Here is a 19,167-nt window from a genome sequence, read left to right on the forward strand (position 1 = left end):
TTTTCCTGGATGACCTCAGCATCCTCCTTTGGATATAATTTTAACTCCTTGTTCTCCAGACACATTTATGATGACTAGGAATAAAAAGTTCTAGAGCTGGACTATCCAGTATGGTAGCCACTAACCACATGGGGCTATTTCAGTGATTTAAAATTAAACAAGATGTAAAAAGCCATTCCTCAGGACCACTAGCCACATTTCAAGTGCTCAATAGCTATGTTTCCTTCATTGCAGAAAGTTCTATTTTACAGTGATTTAGAGACATTCCTCCCCTCATCATAACCCCAAGGAAATGACCAACTTAACTCAAGCATCTTCCCCCAATTCTTCAAACCAAGTAATATGAGACTGAAGTCACTGAAATCTGAGATAATTCTATTAGCCTTCTCTTGACATAGTTCCAAGAGTGGTTCAGTGTTTCTTCAGGTGATTCCAGGATGCCTGTAGCACCACTATTTCAATCTCCCATCAGTCACAAACACTGAACAGTGGGATCATCAATGAAGAAGGTTTAGGTTGAGGAACTCAGAACAGCATGGAAATGCTGATTCCAGAAAAAGAGAATACCACCATTATTACAATGTATTTGTTGTAAAACTATATTAGTCTGCTGCCTGCTTGTCTCTTTATTTGGCATAGTGCCTACCATTAGACTATGAGAGGTTTATTCTTTTGGGTTTCATGGGTATCTTCTTTAGTCTCCATCTTGGGACAGGGTACATGGACTACACCGGTGGCAGGAGAGAAAGAGACAGATCTATAGAGAAATGAAGGTAATTGTCAATGCTTTCACTTGACCTACCACCACCCACCTTGAAATAACCCTATAGGGGAGAGAGCAAGAAGGAGGTCGAGAGTGCCTTATCCTACATCACACATCATAAACGAGAAACATTTTTAAATGTTACCTCTTATATACCCAACCAGTGCTGGGGCCTATTAAGTTTTCAACACATACCTGATGGGCTTATTATAGATATTTAATTTTAAGAATGGTTTTAAGAATACTTCAACATTAGAATCCCTCCAAAGCATGTTCATCCATCATAAACTTTTAAAAAATTAACCAAAGACCTTATATGCATGTATGCATGACCAATGGACACAGACAATAGTGTGGTGAAGGCCTGGGGTGGGGGACAGGCGAGGGTGGGTGGGTAGAAGGGGTCAATGGGGGGGGGGAAAGAGGACATCTGTAATACTTTCAACAATAAAAATAAAATTTTTAAAAAAATTAAGTACCCAAAGCAAGTTTTCTTTTGCATTTTTAGCTTAATGAGCTAAAATCATCATTTCTACATCTTTACCTTCACTTCATTGACTCATTTGTTTATTTATTCATTATAGAGCTGTTTTGTGTGCCTACTCAGCATTTTCATCCCTGCAGAGGGTACAAAGTTGAATAATACCCCTTGGTCTAGAAACTTGAAAGGTGATTATGGACTCCTAATTGGGACCCACAGCTTCTAGAATAGAAGGTCCTGGCCTTGCTGTCTTTGATTTGTAATCTCCACCTCAAATCCTGGAACCCGACTCTGTCAATTAGATTTCATCTCAGGTGCCTAACTGGGGAAACCCTAAATAGCAGTGGTTTACACAAGATAGAACTTAATTTCTCTTTCAGGTGAGAAACCAGAGTTAGTCTCCAAGACTAATATGGAGGTTCCTCTGGACCCCAGGCTTCCCCCTTCTTCCAGTTTTGCCAATCTTACTTAATTACTTTATGATCTAAGAACTGTATCCTAAGCAGCAGAAAGAAGGGAAAGGAAAGAAAAGCATCTCTTCACACTTTTAGGAGGCTTTCTCTTAACTTCCCTGGGCTGAATTTAGTCTTGTGACCATACCTCACTACAAGAGAGAATGAGGTGTTTCATCTTTTTCCCATCAGGGTTCTGATCCAAAAGAGAAATTCTATCCTGGTTGGTAGGGTGATGCTAACAATCTCTGCCACCTGCCACATACTGTGTCTAGGGCACTGTCCTCCTGCAAATGTACCACCTGCAGATACAAGGGTGATAATCCATGTTCTTTGGTGAGGAAAACAAAAGCCATTAAGCTTGGAAGATATTATTCACATGACCAACATTCTTTCAACTGTATATATTGCAGGGTTCTAATCTCCTCTTTTGTATGCTTACTCGTTACTGTAAAATAAGAGTAAAATGGATGGCAGCAGACACAACTATTAAAACCTTTCATACATATTAAGACAAAACTCTTGCAGAGGCAATAACAAAGCCATAAAACACTAAAAGCTATAAAATCAGAACATCTACATTTTTATAAAATATAATAAAACTTCAAATTGGTCATGTTGACTATAGTATTTTAAATTTCCACTTATCCCGCTAATTGCAAAATCTTAGAATAGGAGATAGAAAATGGGGAAGTATATTAATATTACCACAAGAACCCAAATTTGTTAGACCATAATTTTAAAGTAACTTTGTGCCTTTAGTTTTGATGCATAAAAGGAAGAAACAGACCAGAGTGGAAAATGCTGGCATGTGTAATACTCATGGTGACAAAGTCTGTGGAGGCTTTGATGTTAATATCTGACAGAGTTAAAAAAGGACCAGCTCAGGCCTCACCTTCTGCTGATATTTGACTAGGGAAAATTAAACCACCATCAAGTTTCCCAATCAGAAAAGAGGCATTTTCTCAGATAAAGTGAAGTGCTTCTCTAAGTTCTGCCCAAACCATTCCCTAGATACGCAGAGAAAACTTCTCTTTAAAACTGGGATTAAGGAAGGTTTAATTGTTTGTAGCCAATGTTTCATTTGCTTTCACCCCAATGGTTAATGTAGGATCCTGGTACAAAGCAAATACCCTTCTCTGTCTCCAAGCACTTCTGAGAGTTCTGTGTTCCCTGTGCTCCTGGAAAAGCCTAGTTGAATTTTAGGCGGCAGCTGTGGTGGTGTTCCTTTTTTTTCAGGCTCCTCTGCATCCTGCCCTCTCCTCCCCCACAGAGTGCCAGTGACTGGTGGCCATGTCCATGAGTGCTGTGGCTCCTCAGGCACCCTGCCAGCTCTGATGGTCACTCACAGGCTCTCCAGTCTTCCACCTCGCTAACAAAAATCAGAGACTTCCAGCCAGCACTACCTATAAAATCAATAGAAATGCTGAGACATGACTGAACCCTAATAAAATCCATAAATAAAATCCATAATTTTTTGTAATACAAAATAAAGGCAGCACTGTCTAACTTCTCCTGCAGTAAAATGTAAGAGCACATGCCTAAGCTCTGACCAAAAAGATATAAATGAAAATGGAAGAGAGGGGTCATAGCCTTCTTTTCTCTTTTCTCCTCTCTGTTGGTGAGCAGGTAGATGCAGGAATCTTAAGCCATGGGATGGCCTGAAGAATGGAAACTATACATGCAGAAACAACCAAACAGACAAACAACAAAGAGTTTGGGTTTTTCTGAGACTATCTAGTAAAATCTAGCTCAGAAGTAATTGTCTCCAGACTTACAGAACATAAGAGAAAAATAATCTTTCTTGCTTAAGTCCCTGTTAGATGTTACTCGTAGCCAAATTTGATCTTAACTATATGCTACAATTATAGAGCTAGCCATAGTCAAATAGTGACTAATTGAATTGGTTTTCAACTTCTGGGCTCTCTTCCATGATCTTCTCTTAGGGCTCACTATCCTCTGATGCCTCTGTCCTGGCACTAATGCCCTCCATTGAAGCTCCCATGCTCTGCAATTTTTCTAATCACTTTTCTATCCGGATGTACCAATCCTATATCCAACCCCCCTTGAGATAAGGCAAGTAACTGACTAGGTAACATGATAATGAAATGTATATACTAAGTTACTCATGGGAAACAATGAATATTTTTATTCTAATAGAGCACTCTAATGGGGGTTGGGATGACCAGATTCCAGGAATGACTTACATGGCTCATCTAACAGATAATTATGGCAGGTATTTTCAGGCATGCAGGCTTTTTGACATTTGATATAAGAAATATAGTTCTGTAAACTGTCAGGCAACTCCAAGTTTATGTACATAGCGTGTCAGATTCAATTAAGATTCCGAGATACTTTTCTCCTTATATTGCTTATTTGTGTAAAACCATACCAGTGGTGTTCAAAATAAGACACGTGGGTGCTGGGTGAGAGAAGTGTGGAAGTGAACAGCTTAAGAACATTTCAAGTTTTCAGAAATGATATTTTTTTTATTTCCTACCATCAAAATTGGAAACAGTGTTTGTTAAAGACCCCCACATTAATGTGTGTTGAAAAGTCTGGCTCCCCCGGTAATCTCCACCAGCTAGCCCTCAACCTTGCAAATAAGCATACAGTCAAAGTAAAAACTGTGTGTGCCATATGGAAAATTGCTTCTGGACAAGTTCCCTGGCTCCAGATCTTCCAACAAAATTGCCATCCCAACACCCTTCGATTTGGAAATTACCACTGATTGACACAATATTATGTTTTTTGCTTCTTCAAACCATCAAAACCAAATCCACTAATTATTTATGAAATAATGATTTGTTGTTATTTCAGTAGCTTATATATTAATGGGCTTTTCTCTAACTTTATATAAGTCAGAGCTAGCTAACAGTCAGGAAAATATATAAAGAGGAAATACAGGAGACCACTTGAGTCATCGAATACTGCCTGAATAAACATCCACTTTTCCTTAGCTACTGTTGGTATCACTTCCACTAGAAATACAGTAACTTGAGCTCGTGTCCTGGACCCCAAAGGAACAGCTTATGACAGACATGTAATTGTAAACCAACTTCCTTAAAGATAGCAGTGCCTTGAAATGAAAGGCTGGCCTTGGAAAGTAGGGAAGCAAGTGACCTCATGGTAACCTCTTATCTTTCCTTTCACCGCCTCTTATCTTACCATCCTCTTCCGTCTCATTCTCTCTTTCTGTCCTTCTGCTGTTTACAACAATTGTTCCCTGGCAGGAAATGAGTTAAAAAAAAAAAAAAAAAAGCGCTATCAAAATATCCTGTTACCCATAATTCTTTTTAAAAATCTTATTACTTTATCCCATTAAGAAATGTCCCTTTACTGTATAATTGTTGTTTTACTGTATTTTTTTTTTTTTGTATGTGTGGTTTTTTTCTAAGCCTTTACCCTCTAAGCTCACCAAGTTGGACATCAAAGACCAGGACACAGAGTTCAGAGGCAGAAGCACACTTCTGGACTGACTTGCACTCTCCTAGGCATGTAAGGGAGTATGTCATCTGGTGACATGACTGCCACAACTAACTGGGAGTCTTCTTGTGGGAGGCAAGACAGAATGAATGAAACAATTAGAAAACAATGTCAATTGAAGATAATTAACAATGATGTCAAGCTAGAAGTCAGTTCTTGAAATAACAATGTACATGCCTAAAAATAGAGCTCAGGTGAGTAAGGAACTATGTGGGTGGAGAGGTACAAGAACTGGAAAGGTCCATTCAGGGCAAGGTGAGCCTTGCCAACTTCAGAGAGAGCTCTCAGAACTGCTGAAGGCAATTGTTTGGGCCAGAACTTGATCCTATTAAGGTCTTTGCAAAGTTTCAGTTTTGAGGAATTCAGCCCTATTTAAAAGGAAATGACTCTTTTCTATGGTCCTTCTTACTTCTCTATGAGTGGGAAAGCCACTCAGGTTACTGCATGGGAATGACCCTTAACTCTCTTCTGTACCCACCTGTAAGAGCACATGGGTTTTCTTCTTCAGCAAAACCCTTTGGGATGCAAAGAGAGGAAGGAGTGAGAAACACTTCCACTAAAAAGCTATTAGAGGGAAATAAGTGAAAATGAAATGAGGTTTTAATCTTACAGCTAAGCCACATTATGCATATATAATGTCTAATCTTTTTGTAAAATGAGCAATAATTTAGATGCACTGCAGTCAATATTTAATTACCCATGAGTTCAACATAATTTGTCCTTTTGAAAATGTAAAATTCTTGCTATGAGAAGAAAAATTCAATCTAAGGTGAATAAAATTTTGCTTCTAATTCTAGGTTTAAATAAAGCTTCCCTTTAAACATGGTTTAAATTGTTGGGTTCATCAATTTATGACTTTGTATTCAATGAGAAAATGTCCAGCACACTGGCTGACCATAGTGGGTAGTGTTCAATAAATGTTAATTTATTATTTTTAACAAAACTGTTTAATTAAGCTATAATCTGCAGTAATACAGATTTATTGAGTATTCCAAATTTTTCATTAACTCAGCCCATGTTTTTCCACTTATATGAATTTAAAATGCAAAATGGGAACTATATGAAAATGTCCAGATTTTTAATTATACTGGACCCTCCCTAAGACTCTCATCTAAAGGTTCTGTATTAGAACTAATTCTCCCTTGTGTACTTTGGTAACCACATTATCTCAGTCAAGATCTCCATTTACAACTTATCATTATCTCACCAGACAAACAGGTCTTCATTGACTGACAAGCCATCCTGCTTTTCCAAAGTGGGGACATTTTAGTGCATATGTAGTGGATGTCTGTGTGTCATTCATTTTTAAAGAAACTGCTGCCAACCTAGTTGATCTCTGTAATGGTTTTAACAGCTATTATCTTTCCGACTTTCTTTAGTGAGTGGTTAGCATCTTTGGTCTTATGCAGGAGATCGCAGACTCTCACTATAAATGTAGAGCCCTAACTGGTTTGACTCAGTGGTTAGAGCGTCAGCCTGCGGACTGAAGGTTCCAGGGTCCGACTCCTCAGGTATGTACCTCAGGTTGCAGGCTCGATCCCCGGCCCCCGTTGGGGCACGAGAGGGAAGCAAGTGTCTCTCTCACATCGATGTTTCTCTCTCTCTCTTTCTTTCTTCCACTCTCTCTGAAAAAGCAATGGAAAAAATATCCTCAGATGAGAATTAAAAATAAATAGATAAATTAATTAAGTGTAGATAACCCAAATTATTTTAAATGCAATGGAGCTTTCAAACAAATCCTCTAGCTGCTCCTTTGCAAATTGAAGTATTCTTTCACAAAGCCAATAATCACTTCCTAATGCATGGGTTTTGCAGATCTGGAATTTAATTCATCAGATTTGCCTAAACAGATAACTCTTCTTTATTTGCTTCTCTGAGGGTTGGTCTTTTGGCTTAATTTTAATTGAAAGAATAAAAGAATCAAGACCAGATTGCTCCAATCCATTTTGGTTTGGGTAGGGTTGACGACTAATGCGTAAAGAGCAATTTGGTATGAATGGGATGGAACAGAAGGTATGAGAGTGGGCCCCAGATCTGTAAGTTCAAGATCCTAGCAGAGTTGAAGTTTGAACACCTTATATTTCCTTTTTACGTTTACCAGTCTCTTTGCAGGATTACATCCTACAAAAACAAACAAACAAAAACCCGTTACTTCACAACTGATTGTGTACAAGGAGTGGTAGCAACAGAAGAGGAAAACTCCAGCACAAAGAGACATGTAGCTGAACAAGGAAATGTCTAAGCTGATGTTGTGAAACAAAACCACAAACGTGGAAAATGACAAATGAGTTGGAGAAGTATGTTTTCCCAAGCTGGAGAATAGAAAACTAAAAATAAGACCTCCTTCCTATCAAAAAAGGCTGGCCATGTCCTTTACGTTTCTCCTTTGTGCCCCTCACTCACATGCTTCTGTCTGGTGTGGCCGCCATCCAATCCTCCAGGGAGAAAAAGAATCTTGCTTTGTCCCTGCCAGACCTTCCAAGCAAATGCAGCCCTTTGTTTCAGAGCTCTTTCACCTTCACAAAATGCTGAGACAGTTTCTACAAGTCAGAGGAAATCTGATGGTGGGAGTGGGGGCAGGTTTTCAGAAAAAGAATTTCCCTTCCTGCAACCAAGATAGGATACATTTCAAGTCATCTCCCCTGGGATAAAAGCTGACGTGTAGGTGGTCTAGACCCTGCATGCTTTCAGGGCTCCTTTCAGGGACTCTGTGACAAGCAATGGAGGGATTGGGGAGGGGAGGGATCTATCCCACCTAAATGCTCTGCCCTTCTAGCTCTCTAAATTTTTCTCCAGCTTTTAGCTGAATGTTCTTTAAGGTGATGCATTTTCAAAAGGAAACCTCCAATTCTGACTGCTCAGCTCAGTCAACTCGTTTGAACTTCCTTTTCGGGTTCTCTGAATCCTCAGTGTGCCTTTCTGCTTGACATTGAGCATGAGGGCATTTCAGGGGATCAATCAAAGATAATAGAAGAGCTCTGAGCTTTTATAGTTTAAAAGAATGCTGTTTTCAGAAATTGTGAACAAGAGCACTATTATAAGCATTTAATTATTTCTATGAATGCATTACAAACTCCTCCATCACTAGAATGTAATAACTAAAAATGGCCTTATAATGAAATGTAAATGAATTTCATTCCATAAAAATGAGACTTTAAAGTCAGCCAGGCAAACAATGGCATTTTTTTTTTCCTGTTGGCTCATCAAATCTGCTGTTTCACCAAAACCCAGGAATGTTGTTCCTGTCATGTAAAATACAATATTAATATAACTTTCATCATAGTTCCAAGGCCCTAGTTATGTAATATTCCAGGGCAAGTCCAACTACTCCAAGGATATTGGAACCCCTCCCTCCTCCCCCAAAAAAAACCTTAAAAAGTTTAATATACTTCTACACCTCAATCAAAAGGTAGACAGAAGGCATGAAGAATTTTTGGAATCATCAATCACCAATTATACAAATATATTTGTTCTTTGCCAATTGCCAAGAGCCCAAAGCCCTTGGTTCTGAAGGATGCCAGATTGAGCTTTGAAGGCCAAAAAAGTAAATAAACATTTATATACATTCAACTTAAGGGTTAATTATACAATTTATGGACCTTTTGTTTTTCTTCCTGATTATACCAGGACCTTGGGCAAGATAAAATTGTAGGATCTTCCCAAGATGTTAGGTTCAGTAAGAGAGAGGATATGAGTGATATTCAACTATTCTGGCTCAGCTAGAAATAATATATATATATATATATATATATATATATATATATATATATATATACACACACACACATATGTATATATATATAGTGTATATATACAGTGTATATATATATAGCACATTTACAGTGTATATATATATATAGTGTGTGTGTGTGTGTGTATACACACACACACACACACACAGTGGCACGGTCTTATGATGGAACAATATGCAGTCACTCACTATAATACTTACAAAGCTGTGATGCTGGCAAAGTGTTTATGACCATGAAAAACAAAGGCAAGATTCCAAATTGTATATATAATATGAGTCCAAATATTTAAAAGAAATGTAGAAAACAAGACCAACGAGAGCGGGTAGTGATTAGGGTTATGGGTGGAATTTTTCTGGCTTTGTCTTTGTCACATTTTTCCTCTCTGGCTTTCTTTTCCACATTTTTCTAATGAGAATATATTACTTTTGCATTTGTGATTATAAACAAATTTTTAAAAGACGAATTCATTTCTATGACTTTTCTGGCCTCAGTTGTTCTTAATTAATCTTTTGTTGTTTTTGCAAAGCTTAGAGTTAAAGAAGCCCCTTAGGTTTTGGTATAAACAGAATCCAGAAGACCATTGTAGTCCTGACCCAGTTGCACTGAGTGTTGATCAGAGGCTAACTTAGGCAGGGTCTGTCCAGACACAGTATGTGATACAGTGTATGTATCTCTTAAATGGTCCTCACAATGATTAAGGGTTACCTTTGAATGGGTAAACAAAAGATACTTTTTTTTTTATATTTCTCCAGGAAAAGCTAGATGGCTTAGAGATGAACAACAGCTTAAAACAGAAACAGGCAGAAAATAGAAGACAGTTCCAGAAAAGAGACTTGGTGTTTATTTCAGTAGGAGCCGAGCATCAGAAGAGACCTCTTTTTTGGGTCAGAGAAGTTTAACTAAGAGCTCTGCCAAAACTGGGACCAGAATCGAGGGCCCAGCAGAAGCCCTGCTCTGGCACCCAGAAAAAACAGTTTGGCCAAGTGTAGGTGTGGACAGCGATGAGCGGGGCTCGCAGGAGTTGGGCAGAAATCAGGATGGTGGTAGATTAAAACAGTCCTGTCTCATGAGGCTGGACAGAATGTCCATGTCATGGGAGTTGAGTCACCTGAACCAAATCATACTCTTTTATTACCTCTGACCACCTGCCCGTGGACAGATTGCACCCTTGTCAATTATTATCTGGAGGAGAGTTGTTTCCGTCACCACCCTTGCAAAGATGGCCTGCGTGTGTGTTGCTGGCATGAGAACGATGACTTCCCAGGGAGAAAAGTACAGGGAGGATGATAGATTTTTGGCGAAGGGAAGAAAGAAGACTTCCCAGATCTTCAGGAGATGAAAGCAAGGACACAGAGGTCTGTGCTGTTGCAGCATACTCCTGGGCGTGGCTGCCACAAGCAGCAACGCTAATTAAATTGACATTCTTTATTGCCACTGTTGTAGCTCCTTAGTACAAATCGACACGTAAGTTTGTCCCTGGAATATCATCACTGTATTTTTTGGTAATCCTTTCCATTATATGACCAACTGTTGTGGTCCCTCTAGGGGGGCAATTTGGCTGGTCCGGTCAACTCTACCTTAGAACATATCTGGACTTCAACCCCATGTCCATCTCTGCCCCCTCCCTCCCAGATGGTCCAAGTCATCAATTATTCTTATCTAGTTTATGGTAAAAATCTCCAGATGTGTCTCCCTGCTTCTCAAGCCCCTAACATAAGGGCCCATTGTCCATATAGCAGCCAGAGAAATTTATATAAAACTTAAGTGAAATGTTGACACTGTTCTCCTTAAATCTTCCATGTTCCTCCTGCATTAACATCAAGCCACACTCTTTGCTGAGCTTCCAAAAACCTGCATAGACTACTTATATCTGGATTCTCTGGTTTCATCCTCTGCTAGCTCTTCCAGCTGAACCAAGCTCAAGAGCCACCAATCTTGTCTTTGTCTCTTCAACTCACCAAGCCTGGCTCCATCTCAGGGTGTTGACACATGCCTGTCTCTTTGCTTAAACAACTCTTATCCTTACTCATTTTTTTTCAGTTTGATTTCATCACAGATATTTTTTAAAACTGCAAGTTTTCAAATATAATTGCCATTCATAAATACTATGTAGAATGATAATATTTTGCTAGGCCAAGTGACCACAGTGCTTTGCAAGCATGTCAAAGTCTGCAAGACCACTCAATGATGTTGGGGGCATCAGCGATCTTGCCTAGGAAAGAACATAGCCAACTGCCCCCTCCATCCAAGAGGCCTCTCTGGTGACATCTCCTTAGTAACTTTACCAAAGTCCAGATTCTGGCCTTCACTTTTCCCTCTACTTTTTATGTTGTTTTTCTTCTTGCCATTAGGACTCAGCACAAATGCTCTTCCTCAGAGAGACCTTCTCAACCAAGCTAACCTCCCTTCCTTTCACTTTTCCCCATCTCCCTGTGTCATTTTATTCATAGCACTTAATGCAATCTGAATTGGCCATACTTATTTTAGCTATTGTATTAGTTTTTATGGGTTTTGCCACTCCAAGTTTCTCTGCTTCTATAGGCACTAGAAAGTGTCAGCTGATCAAAACCTCAAAATGTTACCGTTCTCTCAGAACCATGCTTTTCTTTACTTGTCTTTGTAAGTCAAGTGAGTTCCAGACTCGCCACTAGTTAGGTTAGTTGAGCTAAAAGCAAAGGCTGAAAGGAGACCATCTGCTTTAGCTAGAGAATCCATGGTGAATTGGCCATAAAAAATGATCCCTTCCAAATGGTAGGCCCCTATCCTTGATATGAAAGCTTTCTTATCTTACAGTTAGCAAAAAGTTTTTACAGAATGAAAACAAACATACCCATGGTGCTATCAATAAAGGGTAAATAGGGAGTCAGGTCAAAGACAAACCAACCCACTAAAGCATGGGGTTTACCAAACAGCTGCTCTGAGAACCACAGCACACCCCTGAAAACTAAGGTACCGATTGCTGATAATCAAGAATTTTCATTCCACACTTAGCTTCATAAAAATCATTGCAAATTCAATTTCTTTGTAAACTGGAGACTTCACATATTTGATTTACCACAGGAACTAGGACAAAATAGCATATGCCCATGTGAAAAGAGCATACACAATCTCAAATAATTGGAGTTTAAATACAGTATTTGGAAGAAAAAAACACTTCCAACAACAACAAAACCCTCCCCCAAATAGTTTTATAACTGTTTGGTACATTCCAAGGGAATCATCTTATTCAGAATGACCTGGACTGTTAATTTAATGACCATATGATATAAGATCCAAAGGACCTCCAGGTGGGGGGTAAAGCACATTCAAGCTTCCAGTACTCATAAGTCACTTTGTTCAATTTGCTTCTTGAAAGAAAATTTGAATTTAAAATTTGACAAGTACATCTTTAAAAAATGAGTTTTGGGCCACGTGCTTCAAACTTGCAAAAAAAAGAAGAGTAAAATGTCACAAGACCTGTTCAGGCCACCAAGCATTTCACAGCATCAGGACATGTGCTTAAGCTTGTCATCGTTTTATACTAATAATGTCAGTGGTGTGAACTGCTTTTAAATAAATGGTAAAATTTATTTTGATTTCTTTTACTATATCATGATGCAGAGCTGCCTGTAATCATATTTGCACAGAAAGTAGGAACACTCTTCCAGGAAAAAGAAAAACCCAAGAGTGGATTTGATGGATATTGTATCTTTAAAAGAAAGTAAACTCAAAGTTCAGCATTTTATTAAGCCAATAACTTATTTCTGGGTCACTAAAGTTACTTATCTGTTTTTTGCTGTTTGGGGAAGAAAATTATATATGCATGAGCTAAGAAGACTGATGCTTATGTTCTTCTAAAGTCTTACATCAACTCTGCATTAGTGAGTTGGTGCAAACTGTCACCTGGTAGCTTTTCTAATTGTTCCCTGCCCTGCTCCTTAATCCTTCTCAGAATTAAACAGACCTGAGTATGAATCCCAGTCACCTTGAGAGAGTTATCTAACTCATGAGCTCTTTTCTTCCTCTATAACAATGGACATAATGATATGACCTCATGGGGTTGTCTTAAAGATTGCATAAAGTAAAGTATATAAAGCTCCATATGATGCCTGACATATGGAGGTCACCTGGGGGAGGGCAATGCCATCCAGCTGCCCTTCTACCGCCCCTCCTTTTTCTTTCTATTCTCTTGTCCTTTCCTTCTCTTGTCCTTACCTTCTATATCCTTAAAACAAGCCGGTATGTGGCAGAGTACAGAAAGGTTTTGGGGAGAGATAGTCCATATTCTTTGCCCCTTCTGCTACCCCACTAAAGCTACAAGCAGTCTGAAAACTTTCAAGAGCTTCACAAATCCATTCATATCCATGATTTTGTAATTGCTATAATTCCCCTTGGGCAAGTTAGCTAAACAGCCTGGGACTAATTTACAAATGCAAGAGTTGGGAACTAGGAGGGCATGGAGAGGGTCAAGGACACGCCCTGGGCTCCTCCTCGGAAGAAGCAGAAACCCATGGGTTGCTGCCATGCTCTGCCCCTTGCCCAGGGCCTGGTGTCTGTTTTCAGTGGTCCTGCCTTTCCATTCACTCTTTGGCAAATTCTATGTCTGGGTGTTCTGCCTCTGTCTCTTCCATTTCTCTTCTGTTTATGTTTGACTTGTATATTATGTAGCACATCAAAGTATTTGGGATGAAGTGTGTTCTGGGCACCCTAGAAAGTAGTGAAAAGACAACTTTGCTAAAAATATCATGAATAATGGAGATTGCTGGGGTTCACCATTCAAATCTTCAGGCTACCACCCTGTATGTTGAGAACATCAATCAAGCACATCTTTGTTCAGTTGTTGCAGTGTTTTGAAGTTTTACAAAATAAAGCATTTGGGGGAAATCCTTCATCTTAGATTTTCTTTTTTCTCAACTTTGAAGCTGGTTTAGAACCCATGTGTGTTTTCATTTTCACACTCAATCTGAGTGTTTGTGATTTCAGTTGTTTAAAGATAGATGGCAAGATAAAAATTCCGCTAAATGGCATTGTGAAATGTGCCTTGGGGCTTTACAAGGTGTGATGAGATTACTGTACTACTCTCTCTTCCATAGGATCTTGATCCCTCTGAAGCACATATATTCCTACATTAATGTCACTTGGGCATAAGATCAGGGATGGGAAAGTGACAGAGGAAAAAAAAACAAACAGTAGGAAACATACAGAAGAACACTTCAGAAAATCCTAGCCACAAAGACAAAACAGAAAATTCCTCCCCAGAGCCCCAAAGAATTTAGAAACCATCAGGAGCCAAGGGCAGCTGTGTCTACAAGTCAGAAACACAGAAACTCCCCATTGGCTCTATTTTCCTGGCTTACCCAAGACAATTAGAATCTTGTAAAGCAATATTTTCTCAACAGAGGGAAGCTAGGAGAGTCCTAAAAGATGCAGAACCCAGCTCTGGAGCCTTTCCAATTTCTTCAGTTTAACAATCCAACTCAGTATTTATTGAGCAACTACTATGTGATGGACTCTGATAATATTTCAGGTAAGGTTAGGATTTTAGACATTTATACTGATACTTCCTTTAAGTGAGAAAAACCTAGAACCTTCTTCCCCTTAGCTCTTTACTTGGCTGGCTCCCTCTTTTCATTCAGGTTTCAGCTCAAATGCCTTCTTTTCCAAGACTTCCCTGACTATTCATCCTAAAGCCACCTCCAGCCTCCTGCCCTGTTACTCTTTATTTTATTACTCCATTTTAGTTTTATTTTCTTTAAAGATTTATGATGGTGTAAAATGGTCTTGTATATTCATTTCTTTACTTGTGGAGTTTATTGCCCATTTCCCCAACTAAAATACATGCTGCATGAGAGCTGGGCCTTACCAGGTGCCTGACACACAGTGTGTAAATGCAGGCAAAAGCAGAATACATACCTACCAAAGCAGTATCATTCAAGGGATGCCACATGGCCATGGCTGTTCCTGGTGTCTTCCCCTGGTCCTTCTGAAGCTGATACTATGATAGAGGTTTGGGTGGGGTCACAGACTACTTTGGAAGGGCACTGAGTTTCTAAGGATGAATAGCACTAGCCAGGTGATGACTCAGAAAAAAGAGACACCGGGTGGGAGAAAGAGCTCATGCAAAGGCATGGATGCCAGAAAGAATTCACCAGATTCTCAGGCTTGCAAGTTTTTTGTTGCAACTGAAGCAGGCATTTAAGGGTGAAAATAGGTTAAAAAAAAAAAAAAAAGTGAGAGAAAGCACAGGCCAAATACCAAGTGAGGCAATCTAAAGTACTTAAGATACCTTAAACTGAGAGGTTTGAAAGCAAAGAGACAAAAATATACTGGTGAAGACCAATCAGTGGCTTCTGAGTGAGTGGAACCCAGGTCCAAGTCTCAGTTCCACTATTTAAAAGCTATGTGACCTGCTGCCTTTGCCATCTCTAAAACAGGCATAGCAAAAGAACCCACCTCACACATTTGTTCTGATGCAAATTTACTGTGTCCTGTGCTAGACACATAAAAGTATGCGATCGCTTTGAACTTTGATGATGATTATTGAAAACATGATTCCTTTATACATTTTAGAGTCTTCTAGAATAAGTGCAGAAGAGATGTGATAAGCTTTCAGATTTCATGACCTGAAAAACATTTTTTAAACATTATTCAGGTACAGTTGATGCATAATAAACTGTACATTTAAAAATATACAGTTTGATAAAAACATTTTTAAAGAATATTTGGAGACCAACATAGAATGCTAATTTGTAAAAAAGGAAAAATAATGGTGATGAGCTACTATCAACCACTTTAAAAGCACTTATTTTAACACCATAAAAATAGGAAGAACACTCTCGCCAAACAAAGGGTGAACGTTTAAATTGGAAAAAAAACTACTTTATGAAAAACTCAATACATTACTTTCAATATTTTTTCACAGATCTCTGAAACTCCATCATGCACTGGCGTAATGGAACCTCTGATGTTCGGATTTTATTATGGGGTATGAGCCTGGATGTGGGAGGCTCTCTGGGTGGCACTTAGTTCCAGGAAGATCTTGTGAAGAGATGAACTAAGTTGTGGGAATGGGGACAGAAATGTGGGTGATGATTTAAAAAAACACTGAGAGGATAGAATCAGTAGGACTTGAGTATTGGGAGTGAGTGATGGGAAATGTCAAGGATAGACCATGGGAGAAGGTGGCACAACATGGGGGAGGGGGGAGCAAATGATACTTTAGTTTGTAAGGTGTTAGCTTTGGAGTGGCTGTGAGACATCCCAGAAGGGAGGTCTAACAGGACAGTTGGGATGGATGGGTCTGGAGCCCTGGGAAGCAGTCTATACTTGAGATACAAAATTGGACATCATCAGTTCAATAGGGTATTTGAAGACACTAGAGTAGAAGGTGTGCAGAGAAGAGAGAAAAGGGGAGGGGAAGGGAAAGGGAGAGAAAGAAGAGCCATTGGTATTTTGTACACACACACACACACACACACACACACAGGGAATTTTAATAAGCAGTCAGGGCAGAGAAGCACTGTCAAAGGGAGATGGTGAGATATTAAACTTTGGTAGGAACACCTCATGCTTGTAGAGCGATTTAGAGTTTACAAAGTCCTTTTGCATATATTTTTTTACTGATGTTTGCAATCATCCTCTGAGGTAGGAAGTATGCCCTGGTAAGAAAACAGGCTAAAATCAACCATTAAGAATCAGGTGTAGTATAGAAGTTGGTGAAGAAGATGGAAAGGGAGCAAAGAGGTAGTTGGAAAACCTGGAAAGGGCGATATTATAGAAACTGTGCCATTTTTTAAAATGTAATGATAGTCAGAGTTTATAGAGTGCTGTATCTATCAGGCATTGAGCTAGATGTTTTAAAACTGTTTCACTGGGCCCTGACAACAACTTCATGAAGCAGGTACTATTATTAACCATATTTTACAGTTGAGATGCTCCCAATTTACAGATTAAGTAAACTTGCTCACAATGCTATGACTGGTGGAGTTGGAATCAATCCCATGAGGCCTGACTCCAGACCCATCCAAGAGCAAGGCCGTGGCCATTAGTGCCAAAGACTCAGAGGATCAGTCAAGGTTGACCAGGCTTAAAATGTGTCCATGGAATTTGGCAGTTAAAAATCTTAGCTTGAGAGTCTGAGTGAAGTATGAGGTACAGGGTAGATAAGGCTTCCTTACCCATTCATCCATGTGTGGTCTGGATAACCATGCATCACACAACTCCAGAAGGCAACATTTGCCTCAGTTATGATGGGGGTCACCCCTTCCGGAGTTGTGAAGTATACAACCAGCACAGTCTTATGCAGCAGCCTGAGTGAGGGTTAAATGGAGTCCATGGGACATGCTCCCGTGCACTTTAAAGAAGCTGATATTAAAGGAGGAACAAGGCTGGGTAAGAGCTAGAGAAGAGCACTGAGAAATGAAACATCCTACCTTTTTGTTTTCTATTTGTTTGTGTGTTTGTTTAAAAAATGAGAGCGATTTGACGTATTTCCATGGTAAGGAGAAGTTTGTCTGAGATCATTTCAGCTTCCCTGAAGAATTATTTATAGTGCCCCCTTTCCTTTGACTTTCCCTAGTTGGGACAATATATTACATGGCCACCCTAAGTAGAACTTTATGACAGGGAGAGGCAGAAGATGTAAGAGAGAGAATAGTTTCTGGAGACAGGTAGCGCCCTGAGTCTTGGAAGGAGGGGTGTAGGGCTTCCCCTGAAGCAGGAGGGTGATGAGATAAAAGTAAGTATGGACGCTAATGAGTTAGGGACTGGATACAAATTTGTGAGATTTCTTACTTGACTTCTTTTCTGGCCGGCCAGTGTGGCTCAGTTGGTTGGATCGCTGTTGGTTGGAGTGCTATCCCATATGCCAAAAGGTGGCGGGTTCAATTCCTGGTCAGGTTCTCTCCCTCTCTCTCTGTCTCTCTCTCTCTAATGAAAAAAAAAAAAAAAAGATTCCTTCTCTCTGTGAAGTAAGAGGCCATGAGGTCACAATTAAGGGTTCAAATTCCATGTTCAATTTGCTCCATGAGGCTAACAACGTTTTCATAAATTCTACAACCTTTTCATAAATGTGGTTCCATTGGCTTCTGAAGAAAAGGGAGACAGTGTGGACAGATCTGAGCTGAGCATAAACACATAGCTGAAAACACATGCCTGAAAAGAAGCTGGTTTAGTCCTGTCACTATCACATAGGAAAATGTTAGCATAGCAGGAAAATAGTGAGACAAACCTATGCTACAAACCCTCGAAGCATCCATCACTGTATCTTATTTCATTATGGAAATTATAATAGTAGTTTATTATTGAGAGCTTATTTTGTGCAAGAAAGAGTTCTGTTTTAAATGTGTATATTTTAGTGTAATATTCTAAATGTACTCTACTTTTCTGATTCTTGTTCCTAGATGAGAAAATTGAGTAAGTCACACAATTTTACTCATCTAGTAAATGGCAGAGAAGGATTTAAGTCCAGGGCCCACATTCATAACGAATATATATTCTCCTCCTCCTCTCTTTTGCTATAATCTGTTGATTTAAGTTCATTTCAGGCCTTCTCTTTGAAGTCAAAGTTTGTCATTGTGATAATCACGTTTGAGTCCCTGCAAAAAGATGATACAGTAATCTGATATGTGGGCTCCTGGCATGGTGGACTAGACTTCCAGGCAGACAGAGCACTCCGTTTTCTTACTGCTGCTATCCTTGTAAGACAGTTAGGCATGCTGGAGGGGGCACCTGCTAACTGGATTACTCAGTTTAGTAAACATGATCATGAAATTCAACCATATGGGCAGTTGCCCAATAAGACCTGACTCAAGAACTGAATCAGCAGTGACAACTTCCCTGTCAATGTGACACATTGGAAGGCCGCAAGAGCAAACACAAGATTTTGGAGAAATCTCTCCTTGATTCCTTTGTCTGCTCTCTTAAATGTTAATATAATGTGCAGCATGATTATTGATAAACAGTGAAGCTCTTTCCCTTGGTGAATAGAAAAACACAATTTTTGCCCAGCTGGCTCAGTGGTTGAGCATTGACCTAGGATCCAGGAGATCAAGCTTTGATTCCAGGTCAGGGCACATGCCCAGGCTTTGGGCTAGATCCGCAGGAGGGGACGTGCAGGAGGCAGCTGATCGATGATTGACTCTCAACATTGATGTTTCTTTCTCTCTTTCTCTCTCCCTGCTCCTCTCTCTGAAATCAATAAAATCATATTTTTTAAAAAAATAAAAACACAATTTGAACACTGTGAAATAATTA

Source organism: Miniopterus schreibersii (assembly GCF_964146895.1).
Source record: "Miniopterus schreibersii genome assembly, chromosome: 2".
Classification (NCBI taxonomy): Eukaryota; Metazoa; Chordata; class Mammalia; order Chiroptera; family Miniopteridae; genus Miniopterus; species Miniopterus schreibersii.